Source organism: Leptodactylus fuscus, chromosome 1, assembly GCF_031893055.1.
Source record: "Leptodactylus fuscus isolate aLepFus1 chromosome 1, aLepFus1.hap2, whole genome shotgun sequence".
NCBI classification, from domain to species: domain Eukaryota; kingdom Metazoa; phylum Chordata; class Amphibia; order Anura; family Leptodactylidae; genus Leptodactylus; species Leptodactylus fuscus.
In genome coordinates, this window is record NC_134265.1 from 35,597,947 (window position 1) to 35,625,065 (window position 27,119).

Genomic DNA, 27,119 nt, shown 5'->3' on the forward strand with positions numbered 1-27,119 from the left:
CTCCTTTATTTGTTTTTTGCACAATTTATTTTTCTCTGTTATAGTTTTTTAATGCTGTGTCGCTACTCTCTTGTTTTAGTACTTTAAATGCTTCCTTTTTATCCCTCATTGCATTCTGTACTGTTTTAGTTAGCCATATTGGTTTTCTATGATTTCTAGCCCGCTTATTCCCATAGGGTATGTGTTTTCTAGTGCTCTTATTTAGTATATTTTTGAAGATGTCCCATTTAGTTTGTGTTCCCGTCACGTTGAGGACATTGTCCCAGTTTATGCTGCTAGGCTCCTCTCTCAGCTGGTTAAAATTTGCCTTCCTGAAGTTTAGTGTTTTTGTACCCCCTCTAATGAACGTCTTCTTAATGTGTACAAGAAAACTTATTCTGTTATGGTCACTATTACCCAGATGTCCCCCAACCTCCACTTTTGATAGTGTGTCAGGTTCATTTGTTAAAATTAGGTCTAAAAGGGCCTGGCCTCTTGTTGGGTCCTGCACTAGTTGCGATAGGTAATTGTCTTTTATTACTGACAAGAACCTGCTCCCTTTGTTGGATCTGCAGGTTTCTGCCTCCCAGTTGATATCTGGGTAGTTGAAATCCCCCATAATAATGACTTTATTCTGCTTTGCGGCCTCATCTATTTGTTTTATTAGTACATTTTCAGCTTCTTCCATTATATTTGGAGATTTATAACAAACCCCTATCAGTATTTTATTATTTTTTGTTCCTCCCGTAATCTCCACCCATAAGGACTCCACATAATCATTTTCCTCCCAGATGTCCTCACGCAGGACTGGCTTAAGGCCGTTTTTTACGTATAAGCAAACCCCTCCCCCTTTCTTATTTGTACGCTCCTTTCTAAACATACTGTACCCTTGTTTATTTACAGCCCAGTCATAGCTAGAGTCCAGCCATGTCTCACTTACCCCCCACCATGTCATAATTGTCTTCCAACATCATCACTTCTAGTTCCTCCATCTTGTTAGTAAGACTTCGGGCATTCGTATGCATACATTTCATAGATTTATCTTCCCTACTCTTCCACTGCCTACTGACTGCTCTAACCCGACCCCCTGCTCCACCCCCAGTTTCAGTATCTAGCCCTCTTTCCATTTCTACACTATCTTGCCCTCTACATGTTACCCTCTCCCCCCAGTACCTAGTTTAAACACTCCTCCAACCGTCTAGCCATCTTCTCTTCTAATTCTAATGAGCCATCCCGGCTTAAGTAAACCAAAGGCACGCAGCTGCCTCGTGCCTGACTCTGCTGCCCAGCCGGAGCTCGGTTTCTGGAAGCCGCCACCCATTCGCCCCCTCCCCTTTCGTTTTATGCTAATGCCCTTGCTGCACTGCATCTTGGAAATGCCTAGCCGGGAACATTTGAATGCAGGCAGCGGGGTGTCGGGGCGAGGAATGGAGCGCAGCCTGTGCTACGGCCGCCTACCGAGGAAAACGCATGCGGTGTGGCATTGCACCATGCGGACCTCTGTTGGCCAAGGGCCAATGCCTCCCCAATGCGGCAGGGCTGCGGGGGAGGGGCGCTGGCCTAGCAGTCGGTGAATAACTCATACTTACCTGGCAGGGGAGATACCATGATCATGAAGGTGGTTCTCCCAGGGTGAGGCTCATCCATTGCACTCCGGGTGTGCTGACCCCTGCGATTTCCCCAAATGCGGGAAACTCGACTGCATAATTTGTGGTAGTGGGGGACTGCGTTCGCGCTTTCCCCTGATTTTCTCTGGTGGAAAGACAGTGCTCGTTCCTTGCTTCCTCTCGCTTGCTAGTTTGTTGCTCGATGCTGCGTACCTGTGCAGTACACTCAGATGGTTAGACTATCGCAACCGGGTTGCTGGCAGAGAGGCACGCTGCTGCTGCTGCTGCCGCCGCTGCCACAGTGTAAGCAAAGCATTCCAGGTGGCCTTTGTCTCCCTCTAGTGGATGAGCGACAGTCCACTCATTCAGTCACACCGTTGGAACGTTAGAGTTTCAACTGTTATGGTGATGCAGCAAGTTCTCCGCTTCAGGCCTGAACCCGCCGCTTTCCATACCTGCCATTCATAGTTACATAGTAGATGAAGTTGGATAAAGACATGAGTCCATCAAGTCCAACCTATAGCCCTACAATCCCCTACAGTGTTGATCCAGGGGAAGGCAAAAACCCCCATGAGGCTCATGCCAATTGCCCTATTTCAGAGGAAAAAATTCCTTCCCGACTCCAAATCTGGCAGTCAGTATAAAACCCTGGATCAACGTGTCCTTAAAATCTAGAGACCATAACCCATTATATTTTTCTCTTCAAGAAAGGCATCCAGGCCCACTTTGAACTTGTTCAGTGAATCCGCCATCACCACTTCCTGGGGCAGAGACTTCCAGAGCCTCGCTGTTCTTACTGTGAAGAATCCCCTTCTATGTTTCTGGTGAAACCTTCTCTCCTCCATACGTAGTGGATGTCCTCTTGTCACTGTCACTGGCCTAGGAGTAAAAAGATCCTTAGAAAGTTCTTTGTATTGTCCCTTCATGTATTTGTACATTGTTATTAGATCTCCCCGTAGACGTCTTTTCTCTAAGCTGAATAACCCCAAGTTTGTTAATCTATCGTTGTACTCCAGTCCACCCATTCCCCTAATCATTTTGGTTGCCCGTCTTTGCACTTTTTCAAGTTCACGTATGTCTTTCTTGTATATCGGGGCCCAAAATTGTGCACAATATTCTAAGTGTGGCCGTACCAGTGATTTGTATAGAGGCATAACTATGTCCTTGTCATGAGAATCTAGACCTCTTTTGATGCATCCCATAATTTTATTTGCCTTGGCAGCAGCTGCCTGACACTGGTCATTAAAGGTAAGCTTGCTGTCCACCAAAATCCCTAAGTCTTTTTCATTGACAGTCTTACCCAGTAATTTACTATTTAGTACATAGTCATACATTTTATTACGTCGCCCAAAGTGCATTACTTTACATTTGTCAACATTAAACTTCATTTGCCAAGTCTCCGCCCATGCTTCCAGTTTCCTTAGATCCCCTTGCAATATTCTACTATCCTCCTCATTATTGATTACCCTACAAAGTTTAGTATCATCTGCAAATATAGACACCCTGCTTTGTAAACCCTCTACCAGGTCATTAATAAAGATGTTAAACAAGAGAGGACCTAATACTGACCCCTGCGGCACCCCACTGGTGACTGTGGCCCCGTCTGAATATTTACCATTAACAAGTACCCTCTGTTTCCTATCAGTGAGCCAGTTGCTAACCCAAATGCATATGTTTCCCCCCAGTCCCAACAATCTCATTTTGCATCCCAACCGTTTATCTGGAACAGTATCAAAAGCCTTTGAAAAGTCCAGGTACACCACGTCTACTGCATTAGCCATGTCCAGTCTTGAACTGACCTCCTCATAGAAGCTGATCAGATTAGTCTGACAGGACCGATTCCTCATAAACCCATGCTGATTGGGTGTTATAAGATTATTTACATTGAGATACCCCAGGATAGCATCTCTTAGAAAGCCCTCAAATATCTTTCCCACCACAGAAGTTAAACTTACTGGCCTATAGTTTCCAGGTTCCCTTTTACACCCCTTTTTGAAAATTGGCACCACATTTGCTATTCGCCAATCCTGTGGAACAGACCCAGTCATTACTGAATCCTTAAATATTAGATACAAGGGTCTATCTATGACCATGCTTAATTCCCTCAGAACTCGGGGGTGTATACCATCTGGACCGGGCGATTTCTCTATTTTAGTGTTTTGCAGGCGGCGCTGCACTTCTTCCTGGGTTAAGCAGGTGACATTTAATTGAGAGTTAACATTACCCCTAATCATGTTGCCGGCCAATGGATATTCTTGTGTAAACACTGTAGAGAAGAAGGCATTTAATACTTGTGCTCTTTCCTCATCCTCCTCCACCATTACACCCAGATTATTTTTGAGAGTGCCGACATTGTCAGTTTTTATTCTCTTATTATTTATGTAATTGAAGAATAATTTTGGATTACTTTTACTTTCCTTGGCAATTTTTCTCTCAGCCTCAATCTTCGCCTCCTTTATTTGTTTTTTGCACAATTTATTTTTCTCTGTTATAGTTTTTTAATGCTGTGTCGCTACTCTCTTGTTTTAGTACTTTAAATGCTTCCTTTTTATCCCTCATTGCATTCTGTACTGTTTTAGTTAGCCATATTGGTTTTCTATGATTTCTAGCCCGCTTATTCCCATAGGGTATGTGTTTTCTAGTGCTCTTATTTAGTATATTTTTGAAGATGTCCCATTTAGTTTGTGTTCCCGTCACGTTGAGGACATTGTCCCAGTTTATGCTGCTAGGCTCCTCTCTCAGCTGGTTAAAATTTGCCTTCCTGAAGTTTAGTGTTTTTGTACCCCCTCTAATGAACGTCTTCTTAATGTGTACAAGAAAACTTATTCTGTTATGGTCACTATTACCCAGATGTCCCCCAACCTCCACTTTTGATAGTGTGTCAGGTTCATTTGTTAAAATTAGGTCTAAAAGGGCCTGGCCTCTTGTTGGGTCCTGCACTAGTTGCGATAGGTAATTGTCTTTTATTACTGACAAGAACCTGCTCCCTTTGTTGGATCTGCAGGTTTCTGCCTCCCAGTTGATATCTGGGTAGTTGAAATCCCCCATAATAATGACTTTATTCTGCTTTGCGGCCTCATCTATTTGTTTTATTAGTACATTTTCAGCTTCTTCCATTATATTTGGAGATTTATAACAAACCCCTATCAGTATTTTATTATTTTTTGTTCCTCCCGTAATCTCCACCCATAAGGACTCCACATAATCATTTTCCTCCCAGATGTCCTCACGCAGGACTGGCTTAAGGCCGTTTTTTACGTATAAGCAAACCCCTCCCCCTTTCTTATTTGTACGCTCCTTTCTAAACATACTGTACCCTTGTTTATTTACAGCCCAGTCATAGCTAGAGTCCAGCCATGTCTCACTTACCCCCCACCATGTCATAATTGTCTTCCAACATCATCACTTCTAGTTCCTCCATCTTGTTAGTAAGACTTCGGGCATTCGTATGCATACATTTCATAGATTTATCTTCCCTACTCTTCCACTGCCTACTGACTGCTCTAACCCGACCCCCTGCTCCACCCCCAGTTTCAGTATCTAGCCCTCTTTCCATTTCTACACTATCTTGCCCTCTACATGTTACCCTCTCCCCCCAGTACCTAGTTTAAACACTCCTCCAACCGTCTAGCCATCTTCTCTTCTAATTCTAATGAGCCATCCCGGCTTAAGTAAACCAAAGGCACGCAGCTGCCTCGTGCCTGACTCTGCTGCCCAGCCGGAGCTCGGTTTCTGGAAGCCGCCACCCATTCGCCCCCTCCCCTTTCGTTTTATGCTAATGCCCTTGCTGCACTGCATCTTGGAAATGCCTAGCCGGGAACATTTGAATGCAGGCAGCGGGGTGTCGGGGCGAGGAATGGAGCGCAGCCTGTGCTACGGCCGCCTACCGAGGAAAACGCATGCGGTGTGGCATTGCACCATGCGGACCTCTGTTGGCCAAGGGCCAATGCCTCCCCAATGCGGCAGGGCTGCGGGGGAGGGGCGCTGGCCTAGCAGTCGGTGAATAACTCATACTTACCTGGCAGGGGAGATACCATGATCATGAAGGTGGTTCTCCCAGGGTGAGGCTCATCCATTGCACTCCGGGTGTGCTGACCCCTGCGATTTCCCCAAATGCGGGAAACTCGACTGCATAATTTGTGGTAGTGGGGGACTGCGTTCGCGCTTTCCCCTGATTTTCTCTGGTGGAAAGACAGTGCTCGTTCCTTGCTTCCTCTCGCTTGCTAGTTTGTTGCTCGATGCTGCGTACCTGTGCAGTACACTCAGATGGTTAGACTATCGCAACCGGGTTGCTGGCAGAGAGGCACGCTGCTGCTGCTGCTGCCGCCGCTGCCACAGTGTAAGCAAAGCATTCCAGGTGGCCTTTGTCTCCCTCTAGTGGATGAGCGACAGTCCACTCATTCAGTCACACCGTTGGAACGTTAGAGTTTCAACTGTTATGGTGATGCAGCAAGTTCTCCGCTTCAGGCCTGAACCCGCCGCTTTCCATACCTGCCATTCATAGTTACATAGTAGATGAAGTTGGATAAAGACATGAGTCCATCAAGTCCAACCTATAGCCCTACAATCCCCTACAGTGTTGATCCAGGGGAAGGCAAAAACCCCCATGAGGCTCATGCCAATTGCCCTATTTCAGAGGAAAAAATTCCTTCCCGACTCCAAATCTGGCAGTCAGTATAAAACCCTGGATCAACGTGTCCTTAAAATCTAGAGACCATAACCCATTATATTTTTCTCTTCAAGAAAGGCATCCAGGCCCACTTTGAACTTGTTCAGTGAATCCGCCATCACCACTTCCTGGGGCAGAGACTTCCAGAGCCTCGCTGTTCTTACTGTGAAGAATCCCCTTCTATGTTTCTGGTGAAACCTTCTCTCCTCCATACGTAGTGGATGTCCTCTTGTCACTGTCACTGGCCTAGGAGTAAAAAGATCCTTAGAAAGTTCTTTGTATTGTCCCTTCATGTATTTGTACATTGTTATTAGATCTCCCCGTAGACGTCTTTTCTCTAAGCTGAATAACCCCAAGTTTGTTAATCTATCGTTGTACTCCAGTCCACCCATTCCCCTAATCATTTTGGTTGCCCGTCTTTGCACTTTTTCAAGTTCACGTATGTCTTTCTTGTATATCGGGGCCCAAAATTGTGCACAATATTCTAAGTGTGGCCGTACCAGTGATTTGTATAGAGGCATAACTATGTCCTTGTCATGAGAATCTAGACCTCTTTTGATGCATCCCATAATTTTATTTGCCTTGGCAGCAGCTGCCTGACACTGGTCATTAAAGGTAAGCTTGCTGTCCACCAAAATCCCTAAGTCTTTTTCATTGACAGTCTTACCCAGTAATTTACTATTTAGTACATAGTCATACATTTTATTACGTCGCCCAAAGTGCATTACTTTACATTTGTCAACATTAAACTTCATTTGCCAAGTCTCCGCCCATGCTTCCAGTTTCCTTAGATCCCCTTGCAATATTCTACTATCCTCCTCATTATTGATTACCCTACAAAGTTTAGTATCATCTGCAAATATAGACACCCTGCTTTGTAAACCCTCTACCAGGTCATTAATAAAGATGTTAAACAAGAGAGGACCTAATACTGACCCCTGCGGCACCCCACTGGTGACTGTGGCCCCGTCTGAATATTTACCATTAACAAGTACCCTCTGTTTCCTATCAGTGAGCCAGTTGCTAACCCAAATGCATATGTTTCCCCCCAGTCCCAACAATCTCATTTTGCATCCCAACCGTTTATCTGGAACAGTATCAAAAGCCTTTGAAAAGTCCAGGTACACCACGTCTACTGCATTAGCCATGTCCAGTCTTGAACTGACCTCCTCATAGAAGCTGATCAGATTAGTCTGACAGGACCGATTCCTCATAAACCCATGCTGATTGGGTGTTATAAGATTATTTACATTGAGATACCCCAGGATAGCATCTCTTAGAAAGCCCTCAAATATCTTTCCCACCACAGAAGTTAAACTTACTGGCCTATAGTTTCCAGGTTCCCTTTTACACCCCTTTTTGAAAATTGGCACCACATTTGCTATTCGCCAATCCTGTGGAACAGACCCAGTCATTACTGAATCCTTAAATATTAGATACAAGGGTCTATCTATGACCATGCTTAATTCCCTCAGAACTCGGGGGTGTATACCATCTGGACCGGGCGATTTCTCTATTTTAGTGTTTTGCAGGCGGCGCTGCACTTCTTCCTGGGTTAAGCAGGTGACATTTAATTGAGAGTTAACATTACCCCTAATCATGTTGCCGGCCAATGGATATTCTTGTGTAAACACTGTAGAGAAGAAGGCATTTAATACTTGTGCTCTTTCCTCATCCTCCTCCACCATTACACCCAGATTATTTTTGAGAGTGCCGACATTGTCAGTTTTTATTCTCTTATTATTTATGTAATTGAAGAATAATTTTGGATTACTTTTACTTTCCTTGGCAATTTTTCTCTCAGCCTCAATCTTCGCCTCCTTTATTTGTTTTTTGCACAATTTATTTTTCTCTGTTATAGTTTTTTAATGCTGTGTCGCTACTCTCTTGTTTTAGTACTTTAAATGCTTCCTTTTTATCCCTCATTGCATTCTGGACTGTTTTAGTTAGCCATATTGGTTTTCTATGATTTCTAGCCCGCTTATTCCCATAGGGTATGTGTTTTCTAGTGCTCTTATTTAGTATATTTTTGAAGATGTCCCATTTAGTTTGTGTTCCCGTCACGTTGAGGACATTGTCCCAGTTTATGCTGCTAGGCTCCTCTCTCAGCTGGTTAAAATTTGCCTTCCTGAAGTTTAGTGTTTTTGTACCCCCTCTAATGAACGTCTTCTTAATGTGTACAAGAAAACTTATTCTGTTATGGTCACTATTACCCAGATGTCCCCCAACCTCCACTTTTGATAGTGTGTCAGGTTCATTTGTTAAAATTAGGTCTAAAAGGGCCTGGCCTCTTGTTGGGTCCTGCACTAGTTGCGATAGGTAATTGTCTTTTATTACTGACAAGAACCTGCTCCCTTTGTTGGATCTGCAGGTTTCTGCCTCCCAGTTGATATCTGGGTAGTTGAAATCCCCCATAATAATGACTTTATTCTGCTTTGCGGCCTCATCTATTTGTTTTATTAGTACATTTTCAGCTTCTTCCATTATATTTGGAGATTTATAACAAACCCCTATCAGTATTTTATTATTTTTTGTTCCTCCCGTAATCTCCACCCATAAGGACTCCACATAATCATTTTCCTCCCAGATGTCCTCACGCAGGACTGGCTTAAGGCCGTTTTTTACGTATAAGCAAACCCCTCCCCCTTTCTTATTTGTACGCTCCTTTCTAAACATACTGTACCCTTGTTTATTTACAGCCCAGTCATAGCTAGAGTCCAGCCATGTCTCACTTACCCCCCACCATGTCATAATTGTCTTCCAACATCATCACTTCTAGTTCCTCCATCTTGTTAGTAAGACTTCGGGCATTCGTATGCATACATTTCATAGATTTATCTTCCCTACTCTTCCACTGCCTACTGACTGCTCTAACCCGACCCCCTGCTCCACCCCCAGTTTCAGTATCTAGCCCTCTTTCCATTTCTACACTATCTTGCCCTCTACATGTTACCCTCTCCCCCCAGTACCTAGTTTAAACACTCCTCCAACCGTCTAGCCATCTTCTCTTCTAATTCTAATGAGCCATCCCGGCTTAAGTAAACCAAAGGCACGCAGCTGCCTCGTGCCTGACTCTGCTGCCCAGCCGGAGCTCGGTTTCTGGAAGCCGCCACCCATTCGCCCCCTCCCCTTTCGTTTTATGCTAATGCCCTTGCTGCACTGCATCTTGGAAATGCCTAGCCGGGAACATTTGAATGCAGGCAGCGGGGTGTCGGGGCGAGGAATGGAGCGCAGCCTGTGCTACGGCCGCCTACCGAGGAAAACGCATGCGGTGTGGCATTGCACCATGCGGACCTCTGTTGGCCAAGGGCCAATGCCTCCCCAATGCGGCAGGGCTGCGGGGGAGGGGCGCTGGCCTAGCAGTCGGTGAATAACTCATACTTACCTGGCAGGGGAGATACCATGATCATGAAGGTGGTTCTCCCAGGGTGAGGCTCATCCATTGCACTCCGGGTGTGCTGACCCCTGCGATTTCCCCAAATGCGGGAAACTCGACTGCATAATTTGTGGTAGTGGGGGACTGCGTTCGCGCTTTCCCCTGATTTTCTCTGGTTGAAAGACAGTGCTCGTTCCTTGCTTCCTCTCGCTTGCTAGTTTGTTGCTCGATGCTGCGTACCTGTGCAGTACACTCAGATGGTTAGACTATCGCAACCGGGTTGCTGGCAGAGAGGCACGCTGCTGCTGCCGCCGCTGCCACAGTGTAAGCAAAGCATTCCAGGTGGCCTTTGTCTCCCTCTAGTGGATGAGCGACAGTCCACTCATTCAGTCACACCGTTGGAACGTTAGAGTTTCAACTGTTATGGTGATGCAGCAAGTTCTCCGCTTCAGGCCTGAACCCGCCGCTTTCCATACCTGCCATTCATAGTTACATAGTAGATGAAGTTGGATAAAGACATGAGTCCATCAAGTCCAACCTATAGCCCTACAATCCCCTACAGTGTTGATCCAGGGGAAGGCAAAAACCCCCATGAGGCTCATGCCAATTGCCCTATTTCAGAGGAAAAAATTCCTTCCCGACTCCAAATCTGGCAGTCAGTATAAAACCCTGGATCAACGTGTCCTTAAAATCTAGAGACCATAACCCATTATATTTTTCTCTTCAAGAAAGGCATCCAGGCCCACTTTGAACTTGTTCAGTGAATCCGCCATCACCACTTCCTGGGGCAGAGACTTCCAGAGCCTCGCTGTTCTTACTGTGAAGAATCCCCTTCTATGTTTCTGGTGAAACCTTCTCTCCTCCATACGTAGTGGATGTCCTCTTGTCACTGTCACTGGCCTAGGAGTAAAAAGATCCTTAGAAAGTTCTTTGTATTGTCCCTTCATGTATTTGTACATTGTTATTAGATCTCCCCGTAGACGTCTTTTCTCTAAGCTGAATAACCCCAAGTTTGTTAATCTATCGTTGTACTCCAGTCCACCCATTCCCCTAATCATTTTGGTTGCCCGTCTTTGCACTTTTTCAAGTTCACGTATGTCTTTCTTGTATATCGGGGCCCAAAATTGTGCACAATATTCTAAGTGTGGCCGTACCAGTGATTTGTATAGAGGCATAACTATGTCCTTGTCATGAGAATCTAGACCTCTTTTGATGCATCCCATAATTTTATTTGCCTTGGCAGCAGCTGCCTGACACTGGTCATTAAAGGTAAGCTTGCTGTCCACCAAAATCCCTAAGTCTTTTTCATTGACAGTCTTACCCAGTAATTTACTATTTAGTACATAGTCATACATTTTATTACGTCGCCCAAAGTGCATTACTTTACATTTGTCAACATTAAACTTCATTTGCCAAGTCTCCGCCCATGCTTCCAGTTTCCTTAGATCCCCTTGCAATATTCTACTATCCTCCTCATTATTGATTACCCTACAAAGTTTAGTATCATCTGCAAATATAGACACCCTGCTTTGTAAACCCTCTACCAGGTCATTAATAAAGATGTTAAACAAGAGAGGACCTAATACTGACCCCTGCGGCACCCCACTGGTGACTGTGGCCCCGTCTGAATATTTACCATTAACAAGTACCCTCTGTTTCCTATCAGTGAGCCAGTTGCTAACCCAAATGCATATGTTTCCCCCCAGTCCCAACAATCTCATTTTGCATCCCAACCGTTTATCTGGAACAGTATCAAAAGCCTTTGAAAAGTCCAGGTACACCACGTCTACTGCATTAGCCATGTCCAGTCTTGAACTGACCTCCTCATAGAAGCTGATCAGATTAGTCTGACAGGACCGATTCCTCATAAACCCATGCTGATTGGGTGTTATAAGATTATTTACATTGAGATACCCCAGGATAGCATCTCTTAGAAAGCCCTCAAATATCTTTCCCACCACAGAAGTTAAACTTACTGGCCTATAGTTTCCAGGTTCCCTTTTACACCCCTTTTTGAAAATTGGCACCACATTTGCTATTCGCCAATCCTGTGGAACAGACCCAGTCATTACTGAATCCTTAAATATTAGATACAAGGGTCTATCTATGACCATGCTTAATTCCCTCAGAACTCGGGGGTGTATACCATCTGGACCGGGCGATTTCTCTATTTTAGTGTTTTGCAGGCGGCGCTGCACTTCTTCCTGGGTTAAGCAGGTGACATTTAATTGAGAGTTAACATTACCCCTAATCATGTTGCCGGCCAATGGATATTCTTGTGTAAACACTGTAGAGAAGAAGGCATTTAATACTTGTGCTCTTTCCTCATCCTCCTCCACCATTACACCCAGATTATTTTTGAGAGTGCCGACATTGTCAGTTTTTATTCTCTTATTATTTATGTAATTGAAGAATAATTTTGGATTACTTTTACTTTCCTTGGCAATTTTTCTCTCAGCCTCAATCTTCGCCTCCTTTATTTGTTTTTTGCACAATTTATTTTTCTCTGTTATAGTTTTTTAATGCTGTGTCGCTACTCTCTTGTTTTAGTACTTTAAATGCTTCCTTTTTATCCCTCATTGCATTCTGGACTGTTTTAGTTAGCCATATTGGTTTTCTATGATTTCTAGCCCGCTTATTCCCATAGGGTATGTGTTTTCTAGTGCTCTTATTTAGTATATTTTTGAAGATGTCCCATTTAGTTTGTGTTCCCGTCACGTTGAGGACATTGTCCCAGTTTATGCTGCTAGGCTCCTCTCTCAGCTGGTTAAAATTTGCCTTCCTGAAGTTTAGTGTTTTTGTACCCCCTCTAATGAACGTCTTCTTAATGTGTACAAGAAAACTTATTCTGTTATGGTCACTATTACCCAGATGTCCCCCAACCTCCACTTTTGATAGTGTGTCAGGTTCATTTGTTAAAATTAGGTCTAAAAGGGCCTGGCCTCTTGTTGGGTCCTGCACTAGTTGCGATAGGTAATTGTCTTTTATTACTGACAAGAACCTGCTCCCTTTGTTGGATCTGCAGGTTTCTGCCTCCCAGTTGATATCTGGGTAGTTGAAATCCCCCATAATAATGACTTTATTCTGCTTTGCGGCCTCATCTATTTGTTTTATTAGTACATTTTCAGCTTCTTCCATTATATTTGGAGATTTATAACAAACCCCTATCAGTATTTTATTATTTTTTGTTCCTCCCGTAATCTCCACCCATAAGGACTCCACATAATCATTTTCCTCCCAGATGTCCTCACGCAGGACTGGCTTAAGGCCGTTTTTTACGTATAAGCAAACCCCTCCCCCTTTCTTATTTGTACGCTCCTTTCTAAACATACTGTACCCTTGTTTATTTACAGCCCAGTCATAGCTAGAGTCCAGCCATGTCTCACTTACCCCCCACCATGTCATAATTGTCTTCCAACATCATCACTTCTAGTTCCTCCATCTTGTTAGTAAGACTTCGGGCATTCGTATGCATACATTTCATAGATTTATCTTCCCTACTCTTCCACTGCCTACTGACTGCTCTAACCCGACCCCCTGCTCCACCCCCAGTTTCAGTATCTAGCCCTCTTTCCATTTCTACACTATCTTGCCCTCTACATGTTACCCTCTCCCCCCAGTACCTAGTTTAAACACTCCTCCAACCGTCTAGCCATCTTCTCTTCTAATTCTAATGAGCCATCCCGGCTTAAGTAAACCAAAGGCACGCAGCTGCCTCGTGCCTGACTCTGCTGCCCAGCCGGAGCTCGGTTTCTGGAAGCCGCCACCCATTCGCCCCCTCCCCTTTCGTTTTATGCTAATGCCCTTGCTGCACTGCATCTTGGAAATGCCTAGCCGGGAACATTTGAATGCAGGCAGCGGGGTGTCGGGGCGAGGAATGGAGCGCAGCCTGTGCTACGGCCGCCTACCGAGGAAAACGCATGCGGTGTGGCATTGCACCATGCGGACCTCTGTTGGCCAAGGGCCAATGCCTCCCCAATGCGGCAGGGCTGCGGGGGAGGGGCGCTGGCCTAGCAGTCGGTGAATAACTCATACTTACCTGGCAGGGGAGATACCATGATCATGAAGGTGGTTCTCCCAGGGTGAGGCTCATCCATTGCACTCCGGGTGTGCTGACCCCTGCGATTTCCCCAAATGCGGGAAACTCGACTGCATAATTTGTGGTAGTGGGGGACTGCGTTCGCGCTTTCCCCTGATTTTCTCTGGTGGAAAGACAGTGCTCGTTCCTTGCTTCCTCTCGCTTGCTAGTTTGTTGCTCGATGCTGCGTACCTGTGCAGTACACTCAGATGGTTAGACTATCGCAACCGGGTTGCTGGCAGAGAGGCACGCTGCTGCTGCCGCCGCTGCCACAGTGTAAGCAAAGCATTCCAGGTGGCCTTTGTCTCCCTCTAGTGGATGAGCGACAGTCCACTCATTCAGTCACACCGTTGGAACGTTAGAGTTTCAACTGTTATGGTGATGCAGCAAGTTCTCCGCTTCAGGCCTGAACCCGCCGCTTTCCATACCTGCCATTCATAGTTACATAGTAGATGAAGTTGGATAAAGACATGAGTCCATCAAGTCCAACCTATAGCCCTACAATCCCCTACAGTGTTGATCCAGGGGAAGGCAAAAACCCCCATGAGGCTCATGCCAATTGCCCTATTTCAGAGGAAAAAATTCCTTCCCGACTCCAAATCTGGCAGTCAGTATAAAACCCTGGATCAACGTGTCCTTAAAATCTAGAGACCATAACCCATTATATTTTTCTCTTCAAGAAAGGCATCCAGGCCCACTTTGAACTTGTTCAGTGAATCCGCCATCACCACTTCCTGGGGCAGAGACTTCCAGAGCCTCGCTGTTCTTACTGTGAAGAATCCCCTTCTATGTTTCTGGTGAAACCTTCTCTCCTCCATACGTAGTGGATGTCCTCTTGTCACTGTCACTGGCCTAGGAGTAAAAAGATCCTTAGAAAGTTCTTTGTATTGTCCCTTCATGTATTTGTACATTGTTATTAGATCTCCCCGTAGACGTCTTTTCTCTAAGCTGAATAACCCCAAGTTTGTTAATCTATCGTTGTACTCCAGTCCACCCATTCCCCTAATCATTTTGGTTGCCCGTCTTTGCACTTTTTCAAGTTCACGTATGTCTTTCTTGTATATCGGGGCCCAAAATTGTGCACAATATTCTAAGTGTGGCCGTACCAGTGATTTGTATAGAGGCATAACTATGTCCTTGTCATGAGAATCTAGACCTCTTTTGATGCATCCCATAATTTTATTTGCCTTGGCAGCAGCTGCCTGACACTGGTCATTAAAGGTAAGCTTGCTGTCCACCAAAATCCCTAAGTCTTTTTCATTGACAGTCTTACCCAGTAATTTACTATTTAGTACATAGTCATACATTTTATTACGTCGCCCAAAGTGCATTACTTTACATTTGTCAACATTAAACTTCATTTGCCAAGTCTCCGCCCATGCTTCCAGTTTCCTTAGATCCCCTTGCAATATTCTACTATCCTCCTCATTATTGATTACCCTACAAAGTTTAGTATCATCTGCAAATATAGACACCCTGCTTTGTAAACCCTCTACCAGGTCATTAATAAAGATGTTAAACAAGAGAGGACCTAATACTGACCCCTGCGGCACCCCACTGGTGACTGTGGCCCCGTCTGAATATTTACCATTAACAAGTACCCTCTGTTTCCTATCAGTGAGCCAGTTGCTAACCCAAATGCATATGTTTCCCCCCAGTCCCAACAATCTCATTTTGCATCCCAACCGTTTATCTGGAACAGTATCAAAAGCCTTTGAAAAGTCCAGGTACACCACGTCTACTGCATTAGCCATGTCCAGTCTTGAACTGACCTCCTCATAGAAGCTGATCAGATTAGTCTGACAGGACCGATTCCTCATAAACCCATGCTGATTGGGTGTTATAAGATTATTTACATTGAGATACCCCAGGATAGCATCTCTTAGAAAGCCCTCAAATATCTTTCCCACCACAGAAGTTAAACTTACTGGCCTATAGTTTCCAGGTTCCCTTTTACACCCCTTTTTGAAAATTGGCACCACATTTGCTATTCGCCAATCCTGTGGAACAGACCCAGTCATTACTGAATCCTTAAATATTAGATACAAGGGTCTATCTATGACCATGCTTAATTCCCTCAGAACTCGGGGGTGTATACCATCTGGACCGGGCGATTTCTCTATTTTAGTGTTTTGCAGGCGGCGCTGCACTTCTTCCTGGGTTAAGCAGGTGACATTTAATTGAGAGTTAACATTACCCCTAATCATGTTGCCGGCCAATGGATATTCTTGTGTAAACACTGTAGAGAAGAAGGCATTTAATACTTGTGCTCTTTCCTCATCCTCCTCCACCATTACACCCAGATTATTTTTGAGAGTGCCGACATTGTCAGTTTTTATTCTCTTATTATTTATGTAATTGAAGAATAATTTTGGATTACTTTTACTTTCCTTGGCAATTTTTCTCTCAGCCTCAATCTTCGCCTCCTTTATTTGTTTTTTGCACAATTTATTTTTCTCTGTTATAGTTTTTTAATGCTGTGTCGCTACTCTCTTGTTTTAGTACTTTAAATGCTTCCTTTTTATCCCTCATTGCATTCTGGACTGTTTTAGTTAGCCATATTGGTTTTCTATGATTTCTAGCCCGCTTATTCCCATAGGGTATGTGTTTTCTAGTGCTCTTATTTAGTATATTTTTGAAGATGTCCCATTTAGTTTGTGTTCCCGTCACGTTGAGGACATTGTCCCAGTTTATGCTGCTAGGCTCCTCTCTCAGCTGGTTAAAATTTGCCTTCCTGAAGTTTAGTGTTTTTGTACCCCCTCTAATGAACGTCTTCTTAATGTGTACAAGAAAACTTATTCTGTTATGGTCACTATTACCCAGATGTCCCCCAACCTCCACTTTTGATAGTGTGTCAGGTTCATTTGTTAAAATTAGGTCTAAAAGGGCCTGGCCTCTTGTTGGGTCCTGCACTAGTTGCGATAGGTAATTGTCTTTTATTACTGACAAGAACCTGCTCCCTTTGTTGGATCTGCAGGTTTCTGCCTCCCAGTTGATATCTGGGTAGTTGAAATCCCCCATAATAATGACTTTATTCTGCTTTGCGGCCTCATCTATTTGTTTTATTAGTACATTTTCAGCTTCTTCCATTATATTTGGAGATTTATAACAAACCCCTATCAGTATTTTATTATTTTTTGTTCCTCCCGTAATCTCCACCCATAAGGACTCCACATAATCATTTTCCTCCCAGATGTCCTCACGCAGGACTGGCTTAAGGCCGTTTTTTACGTATAAGCAAACCCCTCCCCCTTTCTTATTTGTACGCTCCTTTCTAAACATACTGTACCCTTGTTTATTTACAGCCCAGTCATAGCTAGAGTCCAGCCATGTCTCACTTACCCCCCACCATGTCATAATTGTCTTCCAACATCATCACTTCTAGTTCCTCCATCTTGTTAGTAAGACTTCGGGCATTCGTATGCATACATTTCATAGATTTATCTTCCCTACTCTTCCACTGCCTACTGACTGCTCTAACCCGACCCCCTGCTCCACCCCCAGTTTCAGTATCTAGCCCTCTTTCCATTTCTACACTATCTTGCCCTCTACATGTTACCCTCTCCCCCCAGTACCTAGTTTAAACACTCCTCCAACCGTCTAGCCATCTTCTCTTCTAATTCTAATGAGCCATCCCGGCTTAAGTAAACCAAAGGCACGCAGCTGCCTCGTGCCTGACTCTGCTGCCCAGCCGGAGCTCGGTTTCTGGAAGCCGCCACCCATTCGCCCCCTCCCCTTTCGTTTTATGCTAATGCCCTTGCTGCACTGCATCTTGGAAATGCCTAGCCGGGAACATTTGAATGCAGGCAGCGGGGTGTCGGGGCGAGGAATGGAGCGCAGCCTGTGCTACGGCCGCCTACCGAGGAAAACGCATGCGGTGTGGCATTGCACCATGCGGACCTCTGTTGGCCAAGGGCCAATGCCTCCCCAATGCGGCAGGGCTGCGGGGGAGGGGCGCTGGCCTAGCAGTCGGTGAATAACTCATACTTACCTGGCAGGGGAGATACCATGATCATGAAGGTGGTTCTCCCAGGGTGAGGCTCATCCATTGCACTCCGGGTGTGCTGACCCCTGCGATTTCCCCAAATGCGGGAAACTCGACTGCATAATTTGTGGTAGTGGGGGACTGCGTTCGCGCTTTCCCCTGATTTTCTCTGGTTGAAAGACAGTGCTCGTTCCTTGCTTCCTCTCGCTTGCTAGTTTGTTGCTCGATGCTGCGTACCTGTGCAGTACACTCAGATGGTTAGACTATCGCAACCGGGTTGCTGGCAGAGAGGCACGCTGCTGCTGCCGCCGCTGCCACAGTGTAAGCAAAGCATTCCAGGTGGCCTTTGTCTCCCTCTAGTGGATGAGCGACAGTCCACTCATTCAGTCACACCGTTGGAACGTTAGAGTTTCAACTGTTATGGTGATGCAGCAAGTTCTCCGCTTCAGGCCTGAACCCGCCGCTTTCCATACCTGCCATTCATAGTTACATAGTAGATGAAGTTGGATAAAGACATGAGTCCATCAAGTCCAACCTATAGCCCTACAATCCCCTACAGTGTTGATCCAGGGGAAGGCAAAAACCCCCATGAGGCTCATGCCAATTGCCCTATTTCAGAGGAAAAAATTCCTTCCCGACTCCAAATCTGGCAGTCAGTATAAAACCCTGGATCAACGTGTCCTTAAAATCTAGAGACCATAACCCATTATATTTTTCTCTTCAAGAAAGGCATCCAGGCCCACTTTGAACTTGTTCAGTGAATCCGCCATCACCACTTCCTGGGGCAGAGACTTCCAGAGCCTCGCTGTTCTTACTGTGAAGAATCCCCTTCTATGTTTCTGGTGAAACCTTCTCTCCTCCATACGTAGTGGATGTCCTCTTGTCACTGTCACTGGCCTAGGAGTAAAAAGATCCTTAGAAAGTTCTTTGTATTGTCCCTTCATGTATTTGTACATTGTTATTAGATCTCCCCGTAGACGTCTTTTCTCTAAGCTGAATAACCCCAAGTTTGTTAATCTATCGTTGTACTCCAGTCCACCCATTCCCCTAATCATTTTGGTTGCCCGTCTTTGCACTTTTTCAAGTTCACGTATGTCTTTCTTGTATATCGGGGCCCAAAATTGTGCACAATATTCTAAGTGTGGCCGTACCAGTGATTTGTATAGAGGCATAACTATGTCCTTGTCATGAGAATCTAGACCTCTTTTGATGCATCCCATAATTTTATTTGCCTTGGCAGCAGCTGCCTGACACTGGTCATTAAAGGTAAGCTTGCTGTCCACCAAAATCCCTAAGTCTTTTTCATTGACAGTCTTACCCAGTAATTTACTATTTAGTACATAGTCATACATTTTATTACGTCGCCCAAAGTGCATTACTTTACATTTGTCAACATTAAACTTCATTTGCCAAGTCTCCGCCCATGCTTCCAGTTTCCTTAGATCCCCTTGCAATATTCTACTATCCTCCTCATTATTGATTACCCTACAAAGTTTAGTATCATCTGCAAATATAGACACCCTGCTTTGTAAACCCTCTACCAGGTCATTAATAAAGATGTTAAACAAGAGAGGACCTAATACTGACCCCTGCGGCACCCCACTGGTGACTGTGGCCCCGTCTGAATATTTACCATTAACAAGTACCCTCTGTTTCCTATCAGTGAGCCAGTTGCTAACCCAAATGCATATGTTTCCCCCCAGTCCCAACAATCTCATTTTGCATCCCAACCGTTTATCTGGAACAGTATCAAAAGCCTTTGAAAAGTCCAGGTACACCACGTCTACTGCATTAGCCATGTCCAGTCTTGAACTGACCTCCTCATAGAAGCTGATCAGATTAGTCTGACAGGACCGATTCCTCATAAACCCATGCTGATTGGGTGTTATAAGATTATTTACATTGAGATACCCCAGGATAGCATCTCTTAGAAAGCCCTCAAATATCTTTCCCACCACAGAAGTTAAACTTACTGGCCTATAGTTTCCAGGTTCCCTTTTACACCCCTTTTTGAAAATTGGCACCACATTTGCTATTCGCCAATCCTGTGGAACAGACCCAGTCATTACTGAATCCTTAAATATTAGATACAAGGGTCTATCTATGACCATGCTTAATTCCCTCAGAACTCGGGGGTGTATACCATCTGGACCGGGCGATTTCTCTATTTTAGTGTTTTGCAGGCGGCGCTGCACTTCTTCCTGGGTTAAGCAGGTGACATTTAATTGAGAGTTAACATTACCCCTAATCATGTTGCCGGCCAATGGATATTCTTGTGTAAACACTGTAGAGAAGAAGGCATTTAATACTTGTGCTCTTTCCTCATCCTCCTCCACCATTACACCCAGATTATTTTTGAGAGTGCCGACATTGTCAGTTTTTATTCTCTTATTATTTATGTAATTGAAGAATAATTTTGGATTACTTTTACTTTCCTTGGCAATTTTTCTCTCAGCCTCAATCTTCGCCTCCTTTATTTGTTTTTTGCACAATTTATTTTTCTCTGTTATAGTTTTTTAATGCTGTGTCGCTACTCTCTTGTTTTAGTACTTTAAATGCTTCCTTTTTATCCCTCATTGCATTCTGGACTGTTTTAGTTAGCCATATTGGTTTTCTATGATTTCTAGCCCGCTTATTCCCATAGGGTATGTGTTTTCTAGTGCTCTTATTTAGTATATTTTTGAAGATGTCCCATTTAGTTTGTGTTCCCGTCACGTTGAGGACATTGTCCCAGTTTATGCTGCTAGGCTCCTCTCTCAGCTGGTTAAAATTTGCCTTCCTGAAGTTTAGTGTTTTTGTACCCCCTCTAATGAACGTCTTCTTAATGTGTACAAGAAAACTTATTCTGTTATGGTCACTATTACCCAGATGTCCCCCAACCTCCACTTTTGATAGTGTGTCAGGTTCATTTGTTAAAATTAGGTCTAAAAGGGCCTGGCCTCTTGTTGGGTCCTGCACTAGTTGCGATAGGTAATTGTCTTTTATTACTGACAAGAACCTGCTCCCTTTGTTGGATCTGCAGGTTTCTGCCTCCCAGTTGATATCTGGGTAGTTGAAATCCCCCATAATAATGACTTTATTCTGCTTTGCGGCCTCATCTATTTGTTTTATTAGTACATTTTCAGCTTCTTCCATTATATTTGGAGATTTATAACAAACCCCTATCAGTATTTTATTATTTTTTGTTCCTCCCGTAATCTCCACCCATAAGGACTCCACATAATCATTTTCCTCCCAGATGTCCTCACGCAGGACTGGCTTAAGGCCGTTTTTTACGTATAAGCAAACCCCTCCCCCTTTCTTATTTGTACGCTCCTTTCTAAACATACTGTACCCTTGTTTATTTACAGCCCAGTCATAGCTAGAGTCCAGCCATGTCTCACTTACCCCCCACCATGTCATAATTGTCTTCCAACATCATCACTTCTAGTTCCTCCATCTTGTTAGTAAGACTTCGGGCATTCGTATGCATACATTTCATAGATTTATCTTCCCTACTCTTCCACTGCCTACTGACTGCTCTAACCCGACCCCCTGCTCCACCCCCAGTTTCAGTATCTAGCCCTCTTTCCATTTCTACACTATCTTGCCCTCTACATGTTACCCTCTCCCCCCAGTACCTAGTTTAAACACTCCTCCAACCGTCTAGCCATCTTCTCTTCTAATTCTAATGAGCCATCCCGGCTTAAGTAAACCAAAGGCACGCAGCTGCCTCGTGCCTGACTCTGCTGCCCAGCCGGAGCTCGGTTTCTGGAAGCCGCCACCCATTCGCCCCCTCCCCTTTCGTTTTATGCTAATGCCCTTGCTGCACTGCATCTTGGAAATGCCTAGCCGGGAACATTTGAATGCAGGCAGCGGGGTGTCGGGGCGAGGAATGGAGCGCAGCCTGTGCTACGGCCGCCTACCGAGGAAAACGCATGCGGTGTGGCATTGCACCATGCGGACCTCTGTTGGCCAAGGGCCAATGCCTCCCCAATGCGGCAGGGCTGCGGGGGAGGGGCGCTGGCCTAGCAGTCGGTGAATAACTCATACTTACCTGGCAGGGGAGATACCATGATCATGAAGGTGGTTCTCCCAGGGTGAGGCTCATCCATTGCACTCCGGGTGTGCTGACCCCTGCGATTTCCCCAAATGCGGGAAACTCGACTGCATAATTTGTGGTAGTGGGGGACTGCGTTCGCGCTTTCCCCTGATTTTCTCTGGTTGAAAGACAGTGCTCGTTCCTTGCTTCCTCTCGCTTGCTAGTTTGTTGCTCGATGCTGCGTACCTGTGCAGTACACTCAGATGGTTAGACTATCGCAACCGGGTTGCTGGCAGAGAGGCACGCTGCTGCTGCCGCCGCTGCCACAGTGTAAGCAAAGCATTCCAGGTGGCCTTTGTCTCCCTCTAGTGGATGAGCGACAGTCCACTCATTCAGTCACACCGTTGGAACGTTAGAGTTTCAACTGTTATGGTGATGCAGCAAGTTCTCCGCTTCAGGCCTGAACCCGCCGCTTTCCATACCTGCCATTCATAGTTACATAGTAGATGAAGTTGGATAAAGACATGAGTCCATCAAGTCCAACCTATAGCCCTACAATCCCCTACAGTGTTGATCCAGGGGAAGGCAAAAACCCCCATGAGGCTCATGCCAATTGCCCTATTTCAGAGGAAAAAATTCCTTCCCGACTCCAAATCTGGCAGTCAGTATAAAACCCTGGATCAACGTGTCCTTAAAATCTAGAGACCATAACCCATTATATTTTTCTCTTCAAGAAAGGCATCCAGGCCCACTTTGAACTTGTTCAGTGAATCCGCCATCACCACTTCCTGGGGCAGAGACTTCCAGAGCCTCGCTGTTCTTACTGTGAAGAATCCCCTTCTATGTTTCTGGTGAAACCTTCTCTCCTCCATACGTAGTGGATGTCCTCTTGTCACTGTCACTGGCCTAGGAGTAAAAAGATCCTTAGAAAGTTCTTTGTATTGTCCCTTCATGTATTTGTACATTGTTATTAGATCTCCCCGTAGACGTCTTTTCTCTAAGCTGAATAACCCCAAGTTTGTTAATCTATCGTTGTACTCCAGTCCACCCATTCCCCTAATCATTTTGGTTGCCCGTCTTTGCACTTTTTCAAGTTCACGTATGTCTTTCTTGTATATCGGGGCCCAAAATTGTGCACAATATTCTAAGTGTGGCCGTACCAGTGATTTGTATAGAGGCATAACTATGTCCTTGTCATGAGAATCTAGACCTCTTTTGATGCATCCCATAATTTTATTTGCCTTGGCAGCAGCTGCCTGACACTGGTCATTAAAGGTAAGCTTGCTGTCCACCAAAATCCCTAAGTCTTTTTCATTGACAGTCTTACCCAGTAATTTACTATTTAGTACATAGTCATACATTTTATTACGTCGCCCAAAGTGCATTACTTTACATTTGTCAACATTAAACTTCATTTGCCAAGTCTCCGCCCATGCTTCCAGTTTCCTTAGATCCCCTTGTAATATTCTACTATCCTCCTCATTATTGATTACCCTACAAAGTTTAGTATCATCTGCAAATATAGACACCCTGCTTTGTAAACCCTCTACCAGGTCATTAATAAAGATGTTAAACAAGAGAGGACCTAATACTGACCCCTGCGGCACCCCACTGGTGACTGTGGCCCCGTCTGAATATTTACCATTAACAAGTACCCTCTGTTTCCTATCAGTGAGCCAGTTGCTAACCCAAATGCATATGTTTCCCCCCAGTCCCAACAATCTCATTTTGCATCCCAACCGTTTATCTGGAACAGTATCAAAAGCCTTTGAAAAGTCCAGGTACACCACGTCTACTGCATTAGCCATGTCCAGTCTTGAACTGACCTCCTCATAGAAGCTGATCAGATTAGTCTGACAGGACCGATTCCTCATAAACCCATGCTGATTGGGTGTTATAAGATTATTTACATTGAGATACCCCAGGATAGCATCTCTTAGAAAGCCCTCAAATATCTTTCCCACCACAGAAGTTAAACTTACTGGCCTATAGTTTCCAGGTTCCCTTTTACACCCCTTTTTGAAAATTGGCACCACATTTGCTATTCGCCAATCCTGTGGAACAGACCCAGTCATTACTGAATCCTTAAATATTAGATACAAGGGTCTATCTATGACCATGCTTAATTCCCTCAGAACTCGGGGGTGTATACCATCTGGACCGGGCGATTTCTCTATTTTAGTGTTTTGCAGGCGGCGCTGCACTTCTTCCTGGGTTAAGCAGGTGACATTTAATTGAGAGTTAACATTACCCCTAATCATGTTGCCGGCCAATGGATATTCTTGTGTAAACACTGTAGAGAAGAAGGCATTTAATACTTGTGCTCTTTCCTCATCCTCCTCCACCATTACACCCAGATTATTTTTGAGAGTGCCGACATTGTCAGTTTTTATTCTCTTATTATTTATGTAATTGAAGAATAATTTTGGATTACTTTTACTTTCCTTGGCAATTTTTCTCTCAGCCTCAATCTTCGCCTCCTTTATTTGTTTTTTGCACAATTTATTTTTCTCTGTTATAGTTTTTTAATGCTGTGTCGCTACTCTCTTGTTTTAGTACTTTAAATGCTTCCTTTTTATCCCTCATTGCATTCTGTACTGTTTTAGTTAGCCATATTGGTTTTCTATGATTTCTAGCCCGCTTATTCCCATAGGGTATGTGTTTTCTAGTGCTCTTATTTAGTATATTTTTGAAGATGTCCCATTTAGTTTGTGTTCCCGTCACGTTGAGGACATTGTCCCAGTTTATGCTGCTAGGCTCCTCTCTCAGCTGGTTAAAATTTGCCTTCCTGAAGTTTAGTGTTTTTGTACCCCCTCTAATGAACGTCTTCTTAATGTGTACAAGAAAACTTATTCTGTTATGGTCACTATTACCCAGATGTCCCCCAACCTCCACTTTTGATAGTGTGTCAGGTTCATTTGTTAAAATTAGGTCTAAAAGGGCCTGGCCTCTTGTTGGGTCCTGCACTAGTTGCGATAGGTAATTGTCTTTTATTACTGACAAGAACCTGCTCCCTTTGTTGGATCTGCAGGTTTCTGCCTCCCAGTTGATATCTGGGTAGTTGAAATCCCCCATAATAATGACTTTATTCTGCTTTGCGGCCTCATCTATTTGTTTTATTAGTACATTTTCAGCTTCTTCCATTATATTTGGAGATTTATAACAAACCCCTATCAGTATTTTATTATTTTTTGTTCCTCCCGTAATCTCCACCCATAAGGACTCCACATAATCATTTTCCTCCCAGATGTCCTCACGCAGGACTGGCTTAAGGCCGTTTTTTACGTATAAGCAAACCCCTCCCCCTTTCTTATTTGTACGCTCCTTTCTAAACATACTGTACCCTTGTTTATTTACAGCCCAGTCATAGCTAGAGTCCAGCCATGTCTCACTTACCCCCCACCATGTCATAATTGTCTTCCAACATCATCACTTCTAGTTCCTCCATCTTGTTAGTAAGACTTCGGGCATTCGTATGCATACATTTCATAGATTTATCTTCCCTACTCTTCCACTGCCTACTGACTGCTCTAACCCGACCCCCTGCTCCACCCCCAGTTTCAGTATCTAGCCCTCTTTCCATTTCTACACTATCTTGCCCTCTACATGTTACCCTCTCCCCCCAGTACCTAGTTTAAACACTCCTCCAACCGTCTAGCCATCTTCTCTTCTAATTCTAATGAGCCATCCCGGCTTAAGTAAACCAAAGGCACGCAGCTGCCTCGTGCCTGACTCTGCTGCCCAGCCGGAGCTCGGTTTCTGGAAGCCGCCACCCATTCGCCCCCTCCCCTTTCGTTTTATGCTAATGCCCTTGCTGCACTGCATCTTGGAAATGCCTAGCCGGGAACATTTGAATGCAGGCAGCGGGGTGTCGGGGCGAGGAATGGAGCGCAGCCTGTGCTACGGCCGCCTACCGAGGAAAACGCATGCGGTGTGGCATTGCACCATGCGGACCTCTGTTGGCCAAGGGCCAATGCCTCCCCAATGCGGCAGGGCTGCGGGGGAGGGGCGCTGGCCTAGCAGTCGGTGAATAACTCATACTTACCTGGCAGGGGAGATACCATGATCATGAAGGTGGTTCTCCCAGGGTGAGGCTCATCCATTGCACTCCGGGTGTGCTGACCCCTGCGATTTCCCCAAATGCGGGAAACTCGACTGCATAATTTGTGGTAGTGGGGGACTGCGTTCGCGCTTTCCCCTGATTTTCTCTGGTTGAAAGACAGTGCTCGTTCCTTGCTTCCTCTCGCTTGCTAGTTTGTTGCTCGATGCTGCGTACCTGTGCAGTACACTCAGATGGTTAGACTATCGCAACCGGGTTGCTGGCAGAGAGGCACGCTGCTGCTGCCGCCGCTGCCACAGTGTAAGCAAAGCATTCCAGGTGGCCTTTGTCTCCCTCTAGTGGATGAGCGACAGTCCACTCATTCAGTCACACCGTTGGAACGTTAGAGTTTCAACTGTTATGGTGATGCAGCAAGTTCTCCGCTTCAGGCCTGAACCCGCCGCTTTCCATACCTGCCATTCATAGTTACATAGTAGATGAAGTTGGATAAAGACATGAGTCCATCAAGTCCAACCTATAGCCCTACAATCCCCTACAGTGTTGATCCAGGGGAAGGCAAAAACCCCCATGAGGCTCATGCCAATTGCCCTATTTCAGAGGAAAAAATTCCTTCCCGACTCCAAATCTGGCAGTCAGTATAAAACCCTGGATCAACGTGTCCTTAAAATCTAGAGACCATAACCCATTATATTTTTCTCTTCAAGAAAGGCATCCAGGCCCACTTTGAACTTGTTCAGTGAATCCGCCATCACCACTTCCTGGGGCAGAGACTTCCAGAGCCTCGCTGTTCTTACTGTGAAGAATCCCCTTCTATGTTTCTGGTGAAACCTTCTCTCCTCCATACGTAGTGGATGTCCTCTTGTCACTGTCACTGGCCTAGGAGTAAAAAGATCCTTAGAAAGTTCTTTGTATTGTCCCTTCATGTATTTGTACATTGTTATTAGATCTCCCCGTAGACGTCTTTTCTCTAAGCTGAATAACCCCAAGTTTGTTAATCTATCGTTGTACTCCAGTCCACCCATTCCCCTAATCATTTTGGTTGCCCGTCTTTGCACTTTTTCAAGTTCACGTATGTCTTTCTTGTATATCGGGGCCCAAAATTGTGCACAATATTCTAAGTGTGGCCGTACCAGTGATTTGTATAGAGGCATAACTATGTCCTTGTCATGAGAATCTAGACCTCTTTTGATGCATCCCATAATTTTATTTGCCTTGGCAGCAGCTGCCTGACACTGGTCATTAAAGGTAAGCTTGCTGTCCACCAAAATCCCTAAGTCTTTTTCATTGACAGTCTTACCCAGTAATTTACTATTTAGTACATAGTCATACATTTTATTACGTCGC

At 44.8% G+C, this 27,119-nt stretch overlaps 7 non-coding genes across 7 annotated transcripts; all 7 read left to right on the forward strand.

The window, feature by feature from the left end:
* Window positions 1-1,560: 1,560 nt before the first annotated feature.
* LOC142190687 (U1 spliceosomal RNA) lies at window positions 1,561-1,724 on the forward strand. The gene has a single exon (XR_012714369.1). It is a non-coding gene; the product is annotated as a U1 spliceosomal RNA (small nuclear RNA).
* A 3,872-nt stretch (window positions 1,725-5,596) lies between these two features.
* Window positions 5,597-5,760, forward strand: LOC142190688 (U1 spliceosomal RNA). Its single transcript, XR_012714370.1, has one exon. It is a non-coding gene; the product is annotated as a U1 spliceosomal RNA (small nuclear RNA).
* Window positions 5,761-9,632: 3,872 nt separating this feature from the next.
* Window positions 9,633-9,796, forward strand: LOC142190689 (U1 spliceosomal RNA). Its single transcript, XR_012714371.1, has one exon. It is a non-coding gene; the product is annotated as a U1 spliceosomal RNA (small nuclear RNA).
* A 3,866-nt stretch (window positions 9,797-13,662) lies between these two features.
* On the forward strand, window positions 13,663-13,826 carry LOC142190690 (U1 spliceosomal RNA). The gene has a single exon (XR_012714372.1). It is a non-coding gene; the product is annotated as a U1 spliceosomal RNA (small nuclear RNA).
* A 3,866-nt stretch (window positions 13,827-17,692) lies between these two features.
* On the forward strand, window positions 17,693-17,856 carry LOC142190691 (U1 spliceosomal RNA). The gene has a single exon (XR_012714373.1). It is a non-coding gene; the product is annotated as a U1 spliceosomal RNA (small nuclear RNA).
* A 3,866-nt stretch (window positions 17,857-21,722) lies between these two features.
* LOC142190692 (U1 spliceosomal RNA) lies at window positions 21,723-21,886 on the forward strand. The gene has a single exon (XR_012714374.1). It is a non-coding gene; the product is annotated as a U1 spliceosomal RNA (small nuclear RNA).
* A 3,866-nt stretch (window positions 21,887-25,752) lies between these two features.
* Window positions 25,753-25,916, forward strand: LOC142190693 (U1 spliceosomal RNA). The gene has a single exon (XR_012714375.1). It is a non-coding gene; the product is annotated as a U1 spliceosomal RNA (small nuclear RNA).
* The last annotated feature ends 1,203 nt before the right edge of the window (window positions 25,917-27,119 follow it).